Source organism: Symphalangus syndactylus, chromosome X (genome assembly GCF_028878055.3).
Source record: "Symphalangus syndactylus isolate Jambi chromosome X, NHGRI_mSymSyn1-v2.1_pri, whole genome shotgun sequence".
In the NCBI taxonomy this organism is placed as follows: Eukaryota; Metazoa; Chordata; class Mammalia; order Primates; family Hylobatidae; genus Symphalangus; species Symphalangus syndactylus.
Window position 1 is genome coordinate 132,481,492 of NC_072447.2, and position 13,171 is coordinate 132,494,662.

The 13,171-nt window shown below is 40.8% G+C and overlaps 1 long non-coding RNA gene and 1 pseudogene across 1 annotated transcript in view; one reads left to right on the plus strand and one right to left on the minus strand.

The window, feature by feature from the left end:
* Positions 1-13,171, plus strand: part of LOC134736001 (uncharacterized) — a 327,078-nt gene that overhangs the window by 164,854 nt on the left and 149,053 nt on the right. The gene's annotated exons all lie outside the window — the stretch shown is intronic.
* On the minus strand, positions 8,104-8,221 carry LOC129476639 (uncharacterized; annotated as a pseudogene).

Consider the following 13,171-nt stretch of genomic DNA (forward strand, 5'->3'; position numbering starts at 1 on the left):
ACTGGGGCCAGCAGGTTTGCTGCTACTGGGGCCAGCAGGTTTGCTGCCAATGGTTTGCACTTCAGCCCTGCAAGTGGCATCTGACTGTGGGTGGAGATGTCAGTGGGGCTCTAGGAATGTGAAGATGCAGGGGCTGTTGGGCCTGAGGGCAGGATGCACTCTGGTGGGAGCTGGGCTCTCAAAATGACACTATGCTGCAGTTTCTTGGAACTGGAAGGGGGTGGGGCACAGCAAGGTTGAACTCAGTGTGAGCTCCCTCTCTGTAACAATGCTGTTGCACAATCTCCAGACAGTTCCCTGGGTTAGTCTCAGGGCCCACATGGATCCAGGGCTCTCCTGTGGCTAGGACTGTGGGAGTCTACAGTAGGAATGTGAACCACAGGAATCACTCACTTACCCTTTCCCACACTGGGGAACCTCTTCAGGCTCCCTGCCAATCCTAATGAGCTGAGCAGGCTGCCTCTTTCCCTCTTTTTCCTTGCCTTAGGTGTTTTCTGTCACTTATCTGTTGAATTCCAGCATTCTCTCTTAGGTGATCTATTTGAAGTATGATCATCTACTCACTATTTTGGTTCTTCTTTGTGGAGGAGGCAAGTACCCAATCCCTAGTCAGCCACCTTGAAGCCCCTCTCCAGATTGTCTTTTTAGGAAGGTTCCAAATGTACTAAATCATGAATAATCCCCTGGGTGCTTCAGCTCCATAGGTGACCTGGGAGTGTTGGCTGACTCAATGACCAGGAAGCAGGATGACTGATGCTCTGGCAGAATGGAATTTTTTTTTAAAAAAAGGTATAAACTCCCAAATGAGGACAACAGTAAAGAGACCATCAGTATACCAGAGAAATCGGTGAATTTCTGACGATAGAAAGCAGATGCAGGCATGGTAACTGATGAAGAAGCAATAACCTAAAGAATGCATAGAGAAGTACAGCCAAGAAAAGAGTCAGCATGCCCTTTAGGATCCCAGAAAAGCTCAGAGTTCAGAAGCACCAGGTACAGCAAAAAGTAGAAGTGAAGTGTGGAACTGACAACACTGAGATTAATTAAAAGTCTGTATATGGAACAGTTGTCTCTCCTCAACCTCCAATTCCCCACACAAAAGAATATAATTACCAGGCTTCTATTCCAGGCAAGAGAAAGGAGGATTACTCTCTGGAGGAATTAAATAGTCCTAGAGCAAAGGCCTCTGCCTTATGTTCCTTGAGGGATCCCTACCAGATCAGCCTAAAGTGAAACCCACTATTGACAAGCTTTACCCAAGCACAGAGCTCTCAAGCAGTTGTTTATATTTTACTGCATTATTGTTATATATGAAGACACACAGGGATCACCAGGCATTTGAAAAAAAATTTGTAATGAAAAAGAGATCAATAATAAACAGAAAAATGGCCCCAAGAGCAACTGCAATAGTTCAGGGAATAAGGAGAACTTAAACAGCAGTAAAACAAAACAATTTTAAGTAGTGTTCCCAGAGAGATTCAACATATTGCATCCCCAAAACATGGGCGAAATGCTATGATAAAGGACCAGTCAGAGAACAAGAAAGAGGTTGTGTAAATTTAAAATGTGATTTTCAAAATAAAATTCAGTAACAAGTTTGAGCATAAGGGTGGGGAAATTTCCCGGAAAATAGAAGGAAAAGACAAAGAGATGGGAAATCTGAGCAAAAAGATAAAAGACATGGAGGGTCAATCCAAAAATTCCAAATCTAATTAACAGCAGTTTCAGAAAAGAGACAGAGAAAGCAGAGAGGGAGAAATTATTGGAACAAATTATATAAGATAATTTTATAGAATTGCATGAATAGAGTTTCTACATCAAAGGGATCCCCCTCAGTGCTCAATGCCACAAATCAAAAACACCCAACAAGCCACATCACTATGAATTCTAGGACACCAAAAAATAAAGCAGTGTTAAAAGCTTCCAAAAAGAAAAAAAAATGGTGATCTATAAAGGTACAATAATCGGATTGGCATCATATTTCTCATTTGCAACATTGGATGCTAGATGACATTTGAGCCATTCCTTCAAGTTTTGAAAGAAAAGTATTTTCAAATGAGAATTCTGCACCCACAAACTTACCAATCAAGTGTGAGAACAGAATCAAAACATTTTCAGAAACTTAAAACTCAGAAAGTTTATCTCACATATTCTTTCTTACGAAATTACTTGACGCTCTATTCCAGTCAGAAAAAGTAGTAAACCAAAAAAGAAAACAATGAGATCCAAGAAACAGTGGTTCCATCCAAGGACTGCAGTTAAGAGAAGTCCTAGGATGACTAGTACCCTTTAGGACTAGAGTGCAATCAGGCCAGATTGCAGCAAGATGATGGAGGGTTCCAGGAGTAAGGTACCCATAGAAAACAATAGGAATCAAGAGCGTTTACACAATCCTTTAAAAACTGGAACAACCTAAGGAGATGACAAAGGCAGACAATTCCTGTGAATTAGGAAAGCAACCAAGCAAGCAATAATTTGGGTAATATAGTTCCCATGGAACCCTCTGGAAAGAACTGCTTAAGGATAAAATCCATCCAGGAAAGAGATAAGCAAAATAAAAAATTTATAAATAAAGATTCTTGGGTAAAATGGATTGTTTTTCCAGGCATTAAATCTATGCAAACATAAAATGAGAACTAAGCAACTACGGAATTTGAGGTCACAGGAGCTGCTCACCTTGGGCAATGTGCTCAGTGGAAAAACTATATTCTTCAATCTACCCTACAGATGAGGGATGTAATGAAATACAAATAGCAGTTGGGGCTGCTCGAAGTCTTTCTGACCTTCTCCCCCTTCCTTCTGTTTCTTGCCTAGAATGTAGACATGATGAGTAGAACTCTAGCAGCCACCTCATAACCTTTAAAATGAAAGTCACACACCTAGCCTGGGAAATAAGGAAACCAGAGGAAGCTGGATCCCTACTGAGTTCATTGAACCTTTACCATGACTGACTCCCACCTCCAGTCTTCCGTCAAGTGAGAGACTAGATCCTTATGTGTTTGTCATTATTGTCAGGTCTCTATTTAAACTGCCAGTCAAACACAATTTCTAACTGATTCCTAGAACAGAAAGTACATGTTATTGACCTTGACAATGTAAGACAGGGAAAACATGTATGATTTCCTCATCTTTCATAGCAAAGTCAATCAATATTACTTAAAATTGGAAAAAGAAGAAAAAATACAATAACACCACCTCAATGTTTTTTTCATCAATTTTTTCCCCTCAACCTTAGAAAGATCTGTTAGAACCTGATATTTTTATGAGGAATAAATATTTTTCCAAAGTTTACCATTCCTTCCACTTTACCTCATTTTCTCCTTATTTTGTGAAATTCTAGTAAACATAAATTGAATAATTTTGATTAAAAATAAAGAAAAAAATTAGACAGGCGTGGTGGTGGGCGCCTGTAGTCCCAGCTACTCGGGAGGCTGAGGCAGGAGAATGGCGTGAATCCGGGAGGTAGAGCTTGCAGTGAGCCGAGATAGCAGCACTGCACTCCAGCCTAGGCGAAAGAGCGAGACGCGAGACTCTGTCTCAAAAAAAAAAAAAAAAAAAAAAAAAAAATATATATATATATATATATATATATATAATATTGCCAGGTGCAGTGGCTCATGCCTGTAATCCCAGCACTTTGGGAGGCTGAGGCAGGTGGATCACTTGATGTCAGGAGATCGAGACCAGCCTGGCCACCATGGTGAAACCCCGTCTCTACTAAAAATACAAAAATTCACCAGGTATGGTGGTGGGCACCTGTAATCCCAGCTACTCGGGAGGCTGAGGCAGGAGAATCACTTGAAGTTGGGAAGCAGAGGTTGCAGTGAGCTGAGATCACACCATTGCACTCCAGCCTAGGTGTCAGAGTGAGACTCCATCTCAAAATATATATATATATATATATATATATATATGCATGCAATGAGCTATCTGGAACACTACGAATCTCATGCTAATGGACATTTATCAGGGTGGTGAGATTTGAGATGGTTTTAGCTCCCAACTTCTTACTTTGAATTACTAGAATTTTTGGTAATGAGCTTGTATCATTTTTAGGAGAACAATAAAGTCCTTTTGAAATAAGATGATTAGAGTCAAAGATCTCCAAAGATCTTCAAGCTCTAATACTTTATGATTTAATATTCTATGAAGCAAATGCATATCCATAATTCAGTAACAAAAGGCTCCACATTTTTTTTTCAAAAACAATAATATCTCACTAAGTCATCTGAGTCTCCTTTGATCACTGACCTTTGTTGAGGCTCAAGGCCTGGTGGAAAAGCACTAGATGACTTCAAATAACCTGAGAGGACAGTATGTTCTCATTAACCAAAAGCAATTTTTTTAACACAAATGAAAATTTTAAAATGGGAAGCATGCTATCTAATCTAAGAAAAATGAAAAAACATTAACTTACATATAAAGTAGGTTTTTGTTTGTTTGGGATTTTTTTGAGACAGGGTCTCGCACTGTCGCCCCCCAGGCTGGAGTGCAACGGTGCGATTTTGGCTCACTGCAACCTCTGCCTCCCGGGTTCAAGCGATTCTCCTGCCTCAGCCTCCCGAGTAGCTGAGATTACAGGCTCCCGCTACCACACCTGGCTATGTTTTGTATTTTTAGTAGAGACGAGGTTTCACTAACTTGACTAGGCTCGTCTGGAACTCCTGACCTCGTGATCTACCGCCTCACTAATATTTTTTGTATTTTTAGTAGAGACAAGGTTTCACTATGTTGGCCAGGCTGGTCTCAAACTCCTAACCTCGTGATCCACTGCGCCCAGCCCACATAAAGTAGTTTTAATATTTAGATGTAATTATGGTAAACTGTATACTTAAAGAGGCTATAAATATAACTTGCATTGTCATCACTTTCTTCAATACCAAGAGTCCAAATATATTGTCTGGTTGGAGAGCCCACTATTCCTCTAATCTCTCCCAGTTCTTTCATACCTCTCTGTCTTTGCACACATGCTAAGGCTTTCTCCTTCATCTCTATTTGGCCAAATGCCATTTATCCTTCAAAACTCAGTACCTCCTGCCACTACAGGCCTATAGCACCTGGGGTATACATCAGTTATAAGGTTCTCAGGACCTTGTGTAATTGTGTAGGTTGTGCACTGCACAGGGCACACAGATGAGGGAGTAAGGGGGAGTTAAAATCCAGCCTGAGCTCAGCTGCTAAGCAAGCTGTACCTGCCTAGAGGAGGACTCTACTAAATCTGCACAAATGTTGACCTTACAGGTTCATGTTGACTCTCAGGGTTGTTTGGATTGAAATCAGAAGTTTACTGCTCCTCCTAGACTGTGAATGCATAAAAGGCAGGGACAGTGCCATGTTCACCCTTTTACCTCCAGCATCCTCAATGCCTAGCATAAAGTAAGAACTTCATATTTGTTTAACAGATCCTGAATAAATATAAGATATAAACAGTTCTTTAACCTCTTAACATCACAGTGATAACAAGTGCCAGAAATTTTTCTCTCACCTTTAGGTTGAAAAACAATTTTTTAAAGTCATACAGGAAAATAAATAAAACTAATATTAAGTCAGTCGCATTTGCATGCCAGGAATTTCACATATATCATTTCATTTTATGCTTCCAATAACCCTACCCATTAAGTCCTATTAATAGTGATAATCAACATACTTAACAACCAGTACAACACAGGCACCCATCAATCAGAGTGGACACTGATAGAGCTCAGCTATAAACAACTGTTCCACCCATGCTGGTATCAACTCAGTGTCAGCCCTGAGTATGTCATCCTCACGTTAGAGTTAGGCAAATGCACGCTCAGGAAAGTTAGATAATGTGTCAAGCTCACATAGCTAGTTAAGTGGAGAAACCAGGCCTACAACCTAGCTGATTCCCAAAACCTATGCTCTTTCCCCCATACCATGATACCACTACATCATCTGTATATAGCCTAGCAGGAGTGTGGCAACTTCACCTGTTTCCTGACATCTGGTGCAATGTCTATTCACTAGACTACTTCACCTCCCCAAAGAGGAATAATCATAGTTTATAACTCTAAAGTAATTACCTTGATTCCACAAGTCACACACAACTACTCATGTGGCTTTATAGTCAGGCTTCATATCTTAATAAATCTGACTAGTACATTTTTATTGCTTCATACATTGAAGGGGTTAGGAACAGGAGACAATTCTTGATTAAGGCTCCTGGCTCCCTTTGAATTTTCTAAAGTTAATTTTCTTTAAACTTGGACTACATAATGTAGTTCCTTTCCACAATTATACCTCAACTGCTTAAGATTATACCCAATGTAATTTTGTTCTGTGGAAGTTCGGGGCAATACTTTGCATCCTACACATTTTACTATTGGTTAATGAATTCTAGCTCGTTTCAAGACATCATAGGTTCTATGAACATACGTTCATTTGGGGACCCTGTTATTTACTCAACCCTTGGATCATCCACCGTATAGCCCTATGGCCAGACGTGATACATAATGCCAAATCCCTACTAGCATGAAAACATTGAACAGTGCTTGGTTTGTTTCGAGTTTGTTTTCCATTACAGCCCTGCAGGAGATTCTAATAAATTAGTTTATACTATTAAATCAGTTCTTCTCTGTAAAGTAAAGGGGATTTTTTTTTCCTTAGTTTAGTTTTACTGGAATGTAGTACTAACCTACAGGCAATCTAATCATTCTGATTTGTGACCAAAATTTATTTTACTTGCAGGAAGACAGTGAACCTAAGGAAAGATTATCAGTTTTAAAATGCTTTTTAAAAGACATGCTTTCCTTTTTTTTTTAAGCAAGACATGTTGAAATTGCTTTAGAACAAATCAACCAAACTACGAAATGTTTTATTTACAACTACATTGATGCAAGTACACATAGAAAATATTGTACACATGCTTTCTGTAATATAAGTTTTGGATCTTCTTTCCATCCAAGTCATGGGGTGGCATTCAAAATAATTAGCAACCAGAATGGCACAGACATAAGCCAATCAAAATGGAGGAGGCCAACCCTAGCCCTGAAGCAGAAGCCTGGAGTCCTCTTCCATGCCACAAAATAACCCTCTAGTTGTTGGGTAGTAAGAAGGTGTTGGGGGTCTCAGGAAGGGATCAAGTCAGTTGGGGTAAGAGAAGGCATTTGAAAGGTTCAGGGAAGGAACTATTTACCAATAACTAAGAAGTATTCAGTATTTTAATAACAAGTTTCGCTGGTTATTAAATAATTGCCAGTATTGTTATATTCTAATTTATATTATATTTTAATATTATAGTAATAGCAGTATAATTTAAAATAAACAGTATGGTAAGTACCATCTAAAAATCAATCTGCTAGTCAATACACTGTACTCAAAATGTCCACCAATGCCTGCCAGACCCCAGGCCCTTTGTCCACCTGCTCTACTCTTAGCCTCTACTGTCTAGCAGCCATGTTATGTATTATATTAGTCTGCCTTTCACTGGACACAGCCCGTAAGACTTAGGATGAATTCACAACTCAAGGGCTGAAAATTCACAAGCCAGCCAGCAACCTTTGACATGGCTGGCACAAAAATAAACTGGCCAGCCAATCAGACTCCCAGTCTTGGGAATTTGAGTTGGGAAGCATGGAAAGACTCATGCATGGGGCATTAGTCCTTCCTGGCAGGAAATGAGAATGCAAGAGGTGATCACAGAAGTATCACTGTATAAAAAGAGGATGGGAGGAGCTAGGGTTGGACACAAGTGGCAACAGTTAATCCCAGGTGAGTACGGACATCACAATCAGCATATGAGGAACAGTGGCAATCCAGGTGCCAGGAGGGACAACACAGTGAGACCTCTGTTTTGAGTTTACAAATCAAGGGCTGCCAAGGATCACAACTGTCAGATGACCTAGCGAAATTCTCCTGGATTGAAACTACCATACAGCGATACAACAAAGCCCACTTCAGCTCAACCACCAAACACCTGGATTCAAATTGGCACCCTAGAAACAGCCGTTTTCAAAGTGTGATTCCTGGACCAAAAGCATCAACGTCACCTGGGAACTTGTTAGAAATGCAAGTACCTACTGAATCAGAAACTCTGGAGGTGGAGCTCAGCATTCTGGATTTTTTTAAATTAAATTTAAATAATGCCTACAGCACCCGTATTCCCAGGGGGTCTCCTATCCAAGTACTAACGAGGCCCAACCCTGCTTAGCTTCCAAGATCAGGCAAGATTGGGCACGTTCAGGGTGGTATGGCCATAGACCAGTTTGAGTTTTAACAAGTCTTCCAGGTGATTCCAATCCAAGTTCGAGTTTGCGAACCAACCCCTCAAGTTGGCTTTGCCCAGAGTGCCAACATTACCTAGAAGTGGACTGTTGCTGCCCTTAGATCATCTCAGGGATAATCCTCCCAGAGGCAGATTCCCCAGGTGGTCAGATTTGCTGATGAAAGAACTCCTCTGCAATAGTTTATGCTTACTGGTTTCAGTATATAATTCATCATTCCCAAGCAGCTGCAAGGATGCAATATATACACTGAACCAAAGACCATAAGCAGGCCCAGGAACTGAAGATTTAAGGATGTCCCCTAAAGGTTGCAGACAGAGACTGACAGGCAGCTTTTAATATGATCCTTTCATATGGCTTCTAGACGAAACTGAGTTGTGTCTCTCCTGGAAGCAGGTGTTTGTGGTTGAGGTGTAATAGGTAGGTGGTTTTAGGCAGAGACATCTTTGGTATTGTATATAGGAGAAAGGTTAGTGTACTAACGGGTAAGAAACAGACTATATGAAGATGTCAATTACTGCCTATTAGTCCACTGCCTGCCTGCAACCTCTGCTGCTCTTGCTGCCAAGTTTTATATCACATGACCTCACCCTTTAGCCACAGGGTGTACCCGACCCATTTGTAGCCAAGTCAGTCGAGTCACTTACCTACAATGTGACCTGATGCAGAAGATGATCTATGCCCATATGATTCTCCCATTCAAAAACGTGAAGGCGGCAGCAGTTAGAAATGAGAGTTAGACTTTACCAAAAATGTCCTGAGGAAGAGAGGGATCTACGAAGGATCATGGCAAGAAAAAGTAACAATAAAAGCAGAACTCATGCACAAAATCAGTAGGCCATTGATTAGGGCTATGGACACATACAGAGAGAAGCAGGGATGCTGAGAGAGAGAATGACAACGACAGAGACATTGAGAGAGACATCGAGAGAGACATCATGTAGCCCCAGAGAGAGATGAAGAGCATTAACTGCCTCGATTCCTGCTGGCTGATGTCCTTATAATACCCACCTGTTCTTATTTAAGTAGTCAGCGAGTTACCAGAGTGCCTGAGGAGCTATTTATATTTGTTTGAGTGTAAGAGCAAGTGAGAGCAAGTAACAAGATGATAGAGACACAGAGCCAATGAGAGAATCAAGGGCAATAAAAGAAAGAAAAAGAGACAGACTGTCCCTATGGATACAAAGCTTGAAGGGTATTCTGTAAGAGAAGGGGTCATGGCCACAACCCCTTCTCCCTGGGGTTTAACCTGAAGTGCAATTAAAAATGAAGAATGTTAATGAACAAATGAATGCATGAATATACAAATGAGTAAAAATAAATAGACAAGTATATTTTAAATGAATACATAAAGTTAATGACATTTGTCAGGATGGACAGAGATGACTATGGCCAAGGTCCAGTGGCAGAAAGAGCAACAAAGCTTCTGAGATCAAACTACTATGAAACCAGAAAGATGACTCAAGCATTTGAATTTCAAACCATTTTTGCTGGAACATCTTTGCCCAACGGTGGACTGAGTGGGGATCTCACTTAGGGACCAGTGAGATGGGAGTTGAGACATTTTGCCCCAGATACATTAATTTAGTCATAACAAGTAACAGGGCACAGTCCAGCCCCATCCATGGAAATAATGGCAATTATGGAATTACAAATCTTGACAACTTAGGCGGCAGCAAAAGTGACAGGAAAGCCTGTTCTAAAGCAAACAGCTTAGGTAGCAAAGGTAAAGGTCTCCTGCCTCAAAAAAGCTTGTCTGAGTTCTGGCCCAGTGACAGAAAAGGGGCGGTAGGACCATCCCTGGACCTCAATAAATATGTTGAACCTCAGGGTATTCTCAAACAACACAGGGCATTTTGATCTCACTGCCCAGTTTTGGCCCACTATTTTGACCTCAAGGCCATTTTTTTTTCTTCATGTTGCTTTCTTCTTCTCAGACTATGAACCATTCTGGTTATAAGAATTCAACTTTACTAGGAGTTTAATACCCCTGTTTCAACTTATAAGGATTTCTTTGAATGTATAAATAGGAATTTGACACCTTGAAAGTAGCTGAGCCCATGAGGTGCTGAGCCCAACCCAAATTGCTAACCCACAGAATTGTGAGTTGCAAATGGTTGTTTTAAGCCACTGAGTTTTAGGGTAGATTTTTATGCAGCAAAAGGTAACTGACATGGAGCCTAAAAAGAAAGCCAAACCAAGTGTAGTTGTCTTCAAAGCCTAAAGCTGAAAATTCTGAATATGACTCTGAATGTTTTCCTTCAGCAGAGTAAATCCATATCCCTGCATCCTGAGAGATGCAATCACTAGTTTCAGTTCTATGAGGCTTAAGCAGTGCAGCTTGGCATACCACAGCACCTCCCTAGCATTGCAGATCTCCACATGAGGAAAATTATAGCATGCGAACTATTCACATATAGTCTACATTGCTTTTTTAAAAACTACAAAATAAAAACAAATCGTTTAAAAACACAGTCCATCCATATTCAAATTTCAGCGTATGTGCATTTATAACAGCATATGAAAGTATCACATTTTCTCCCAGTATCGTAAACAGCAGCAAGTTGCCATTTCCCAGAAGACTCAAAATACTGTGACACCATGGCATAGTAAGCCAGTGTCTCAAGGATTCAAGTTCGCTGATAAAGAATCTCACCAATAATCAAAAAATGTGTTAGAAAATAAGAAATCCCACATAGGTGATGTGATTCTCACAGAAGGTTATTGAGTTTGCATTCTATAATGGTACCTCTTTTGATACCTTCTGTATTAGTCAATGCTCCAGCCACATATCAACACATAATCAAGCACACACTAAAGAATGTACCTGGTTGCCATAGCTAAGCATCTAAGCAAGATAAGCATAGTGTCCATATTGACTTCCAGGCAAAGGAGTTAAAAGTTCCTCTCTAGTCTGCTCCCCAGCCTCCTACCCAAGTAGTGGAGGAGTGCTGAATTGATAGGCAAGATTCCTGGGCACTGTTGAACCACAGTTTCTAGTGGGTGGAGCCCTGAGAATATAAACAATCCCATACAGGTAGAAAGCCCCTTTCTGGGTTCATTCTCTCTGGAGCTGGTGGCTGTAACATTTTTTTCTCATTTGAATGTCAAATTTGGAAATTTGACTTTGGCTTAAGGGAAATGGTAAGCTATTCATCCTGTTTTGGTTCTGAGTTCCACACTATCTCTACTCTAAGCTTCCTTGTGGTCAGCTTAGCAGAGTGCTGAAATAGAGTCTGGGGGCCAATGCCCCCAATATTATTTTGCTTCCTTTGCCACTCTTTAGTCACATGTGTCTCTTGTGGAACATACCAGGGTGACAGGGCCAAGGCAGAATTTAAATATTCCGAAGTCACCTGGCCAATCACTACCATAATTCACCCCTTAATGGTGCCTGGATCTCACTTCTGTCCCTGACACTGACATGATCTCAGAAGACAGGGCAAGTGTCTTCCCCAGGGACTGACATTTGGGGAATAAAGTCCCACAAAAGAGATTGAGGTTTAGTCCTCAAACTTGAAGCACTGCTGCTGTAGGGCCAGTATATACTCTCCCATGTGTAACAGGCAGGTGCTGGTATTGGTGTAAATATTCATTTTAGGAGCTAGGATAACCTTGTCCATGAGTTCAAACTGCAGGAGCCACAAGGTTCTGCAGCTAGGTCTCCCTAAAATAAACAGAATTCCAGTGTGTGACATTTTTGGCCTATTGGATCATTAGATCCAAATACTCATACACCCAACTTAGATGACAGGCCTAGATTCTGTTCCTCTGAACTTTGTTTTAACTTGTATCCAGAGATAGAGAATGATGGTCACACAAAATTCTGAGGTGTAATGGCCTGTAAAGTTTTCTGAGTCCCTTCCCCACCGTATGTTCTCATGTTGACTCTGATTTGGACACTGCATAAACCCTAATATAAGAATTTGTGGAGAAAAGATAGAGTTAAAAAAATAACTCTTAGTGATTTGCAAGGCCTAATCAAAAGATAAGACACACCTTGCAGTTGCTTTCCTGATCAGGAATCTTCAATAAATATTGGCCAAGAGTCTAATTAAGGTTGTGGACTTTAGAGACCTCAGAGTGTGGGTGCAATCACTGAAGGAAGGTAGAGTTCACTCATAAAAAGAGATTAAGACCTTCACTACATGGACACAGTAGCTTATTCTTGGACTGAGGTGAAGAGTAAAAGTTAATGAAAGAAAAAAGATCAAAGGTCAAAAAGGCATTAAATAATAAATATATCCAGAATGCTGTAGGGCATTAAATAATAACTATATCCAGAATGCTGTGGCTTTGAGAATTGGGTCAGCCTGGAAATAAAGGCCCTTGGCTAGGTTAGGTTACATTATAGGATAGGTTAGACTATAGGATAGGATAGGTTAGATTACAGGATACTTTAAATGAACTAAAAACTCTTGCCCGGGAGATAGTTATTGCTTTGGAAGTGGTGGGAAGCAAGCTAGGAAAGAATTAGGAAAGGAAGCCGGGTGCGGTGCCTCACACCCGTAATCCCATCACTTTTGGAGGACCAAGGTGGGAGGATCGTTTGAACCCAGGAGTTCGAGACCCACCTGGGCAGCATGGCGAAACCCTGCCTCTACAAAAAACACAAAAAATTAGCCCGTCGTGGCAGTGCCCACCTGTAGTCCCAGCTACTCGGGAGGCTGAGGTGGGAGAATCCCCTAAGCCAGGGAAGTCAAGGCTGCAGTGAGCCATAATTGTGCAACTGCACTCCAGTCTGAGTGACAGAATGAGACCGTGTCTCAATAAACAAAACTAGGAAAGGAAGAAAGCTTGAGATCTTAGAAACCAGGATAGACATACATGAAAGTAGAAAAGGATATACCTACATAGATACAGCACCCAGATCTCAGACCCAATTGCAATCATTTCTCATGAAGGCAAGGGAAACCATCTACCTAACT